Source organism: Bos mutus, chromosome 6, assembly GCF_027580195.1.
Source record: "Bos mutus isolate GX-2022 chromosome 6, NWIPB_WYAK_1.1, whole genome shotgun sequence".
In the NCBI taxonomy this organism is placed as follows: Eukaryota; Metazoa; Chordata; class Mammalia; order Artiodactyla; family Bovidae; genus Bos; species Bos mutus.
In genome coordinates, this window is record NC_091622.1 from 4,569,076 (window position 1) to 4,572,983 (window position 3,908).

The following is a 3,908-nucleotide window of genomic DNA, read 5'->3' on the forward strand; positions in this document are numbered from 1 at the left end:
GACTCTAACATTTAACAATAGACAGAACACCCAGACTGAAAATTAATAAGGAAACACAATCCTTAAATGGCACAATAGACCAGATAGACTTAATTTATATTTATAGAACCTTCCATCTGAAAGCAGAAGAATATACTTTCTTCTCAACTGCACATGGCACATTCTTCAGGGTAGATTACATCTTGGATCACAACTCAAACCTCAGCAACTTTAAGAAAAGTGAAATGGAATCAAGCATCTTTTCTGACCACAATGCTATGAGATTAGAAATCAACCACAGAAAGGGAGTGATTGGTGGGAAGTTTAGATCTTGTGTGCTGAGTTCATTCTGTTCTCTTGTTCCCCTGCTTGGACTTGAGCTCACAGTCTTCCCTGCCAGTCCCTGTTCTCAAGAGACCCAATTCATCTGCCCCAGCAAATCGGCTTAGACTTCACCAGAGTGTAGCATGCAGCCCCATTTGACCCGGCTCTCAGGACACAGTACCACACCACCAAAGGGTCCACAAAGTCTGTGGGCTATAATCAGTATAGTGCCTATGATTACACAGTATAACCAGTGGAGAAAGGCCTCATTAAAACTAACATTCAGATAGTTCTTCCTTCTGGGTGCTATGGAAGAGTAGCTCCACATTTTGGCTAAGCTACAAAATACTCCATAGATGTGGGAAACAGTATTATAGATGAAGGTTATGGAGGAAATGTTGGTGTTGTAATGTTTAATTTTTGCAAAGAAAAGTTTAAAAAAGAAAGGTGAAAAGCTGTGAATTGCACTGCTCATTTGTGAATAGATAATTTACCCAGAAACAGAGGAATTTCAAATTTTAAATAATGCTGAAGGGGGTTCAGGAGGATTTAACTCCACTAGAAATAATGAACATTATGCCAAAAACAGAAACTGAGAAAATGGACATTCATCTTGAAAAGACTGCATAAAGTATTACAAAATTTGAGTAAAAAAAAAAAAAAAAAAAAACTATAAAAATACAAACACATGGAAGTTAAACTACATGCTACTAAACAACCAATAGATCACTGAATAAATCAAAGAAGAAATTAAAAAATATCTAGAAACAAATGATAATGAAAACGCAGCAACCCAAAACCTATGGGATGCAGCAAAAGCAGTTCTAATAGGGCAGTATATAGCAATTCATTCTCATGTCAAGAAACAAGAAAAATCTTAAATAAACAATCCAAACTTACACCTAAAACAACCAGAGAAAGAAGAACAAACAAAACACAATGTTAGTAGAAGGAAAGAAATCATCAAGATAAGAGGTGAAATAAATGGAATAGAAATGAAGAAAACAATAGCAAAGATCAATGAAAATAAAAGCTAGTTCTTTGAGAAGATAAGCAAAATTGATAAACCGTTAGCCACATTTATCATAGAAAAAGAGAGAAGACTTAATAAAATTATAAATGAAAAGGGAAAAGTAATAACCAATATCACAGAAATATAAAGAAATACTGCAAGCAGTTATATGCCAAAAAGTTGGACAGCATGGAAGAAATGGACAAATTCTTAGAAATATAAAACCTTTTAAGAATGAACCAGGAAGAAATAGAAAATATGAACAGACCAATCACAAGTAATGAAATTGAAACTGTGATTAAAAATCTTACAGCAAACAAAAAGCTAGGACCAGACGGCTTCACCAGCAAATTCTATGAAACATTTAGAGAAAAGCTAATATCTACCCTTCTCAGTCTTCCAAAAAATTGCAGAAGAAATACTCCCAATCTCATTCTATGATGCCACTATCACCCTCATTCTAAAACCAGATGCCCCCCCCCAAAAAAAAAAATCATACACAAACAAGAAAATTACAGGCCAATATAACTGATGAACATAGATGCAAAAATGAACCAAACACTAATAAACATAATCCAACAACAAATTAAAAGCATCATTCACATACCATGATTAAGTGGGATTTACCCCAGGGATTCAAGGAGTCTTCAGTGTATACAAATCAATCAATGTGATACACCATATTACCAAAATAAAATATAACAGCAAGGACTTTCCTGGCAGTCCAGCGGCTAAGACTCTTCACTACCAGTGCAAGGGGCCAAGGTTTGATCTCTGGTTAGGGAATTATATACCAAATGCCAAAACTAAAAGTTCACTTGCCACAACTAAAGATCCCACACACCACTACAAGGATGGAACATCCTACAAGCTGCAACTAAGACCTAGCACAGCCAAATAAATATATAAATAATTTTTTTGGAAAGAATAAAAACAATATAATGATCTCAGAAGATGTAGAAAATGCTTTTGACAAAATTCAACACTCATTTATGATAAAAACTCTCCAGAAAGTGGGAATAGAGGGAACTTATGTCAACATAATAAAGGTTATGTATATATATATAAAAAAAAACCCAGAGCAAATATCACTCTCCATGGTGAAAAAGTAAAACCATATCCTCTAAGGTCAGGAACAAGACAAGGATGTCGACTCTTGCTGCTTTTATTCAAGATAGTTTTGGAAATCCCAGCCATGGCAATCAGAGAAGTAAAATAATACAAATTGGAAAAGAAAAGTAAAACTGTCACTGTCTGCGGATAACATGAGACTATGCATGCTGCTGCTGCTAAGTCGCTTCAGTCATGTCCGACTCTGTGTGATCCCATAGATGGCAGCCCACCAGGCTTCCCCATCCCTGGGATTCTCCAGGCAAGAACACTGGAGTGGGTTGCCATTTCCTTCTCCAATGCATGAAAATAAAAAGTGAAAGTGAAGTCGCTCAATCGTGTCTGACTCTTAGCGACCCCATGGACTGCAGCCTACCAGGCTCCTCCGTTCATGGGATTTTCCAGGCAAGAGTACTGGAGTGGGGTGCCATTGCCTTCTCCGATCCATAAATATGCTGCCAGAAAGCTAACAGAACTAGTCAATGCAATTGTTAAATTTGCAAGATGCCAATTTAATACACATAAATATATTACATTCCTATACACTAACAATGAAAGATCAGAAAGAGAAATTAAGGAAACTATCCCATTTACTATTGCAACAAAAATAATAAGATACCTAAGCATAACACAACCTAAGGAGGCAAAAAATATGTACTCAAAAAACTATAAGATACTGATGAAAGAAATCAATGTTCATGGATTAGAATAATCAATATTGTAAAAATGACTATAGGACCCATTACAACATACAGATTCAATACATCCCATATCAAATCACCAAGGAAATTTTTCACAGAATTAGAACAAAAAATTTTACAATTTGTATGGAAACACAAAAGCCTTTGAATACCCAAAGCAATTTTGAGGGGAAAAAAAAAATGTAGCTGGAGGAATCATGCTTCTCTGTCTTTAGACTATATTACAAAGCTACAATCATCAAGATAATATGGTATTGGCACAAAAACAGGAATATAGATCAATGTAACAGGAAAGAAAACCTAGTGTTAAACCCACTTATCTATGATTACCAAATTTATGATAAAGGAGGCAAGGATATGCTGGAAAAACTGGACAGTTATGTGTAAAAGAATAAAATTAGAACACTCTCTAACACAAAAATAAAACAGATAAATGACCTAAATGTAAAGCTAATCACTACAAAACTCTTAGAGGAAAACACGGGTAGAATATCCTTTGACATAAATCTTAGCAAGATCTTTTTTGACCCAACTCTTAGAGTAATGAAAATAAAAACAAAAATAAACAAATGGGACCTAATTAAACTAAAAAGCTTTTGCACAGCAAACAAAACCATAAATAGGACAAAAAGACAATCTTTAGAATGGGATAAAATGTTTACAAATGAAGCAACTAACAATGGATTCATATCCAAAACATACAAACAGCTCATGCATCTTCAATATCTAAAAACAAATTACCCAATGAAAAAATGAGAGGAAGGATTAAATAGATATTTCTC

General features: G+C 34.7%; 1 pseudogene; it reads left to right on the forward strand.

The window, feature by feature from the left end:
- Positions 1-446: 446 nt before the first annotated feature.
- LOC102284105 (deoxyuridine 5'-triphosphate nucleotidohydrolase, mitochondrial-like) lies at positions 447-899 on the forward strand (annotated as a pseudogene).
- Positions 900-3,908: the final 3,009 nt, after the last annotated feature.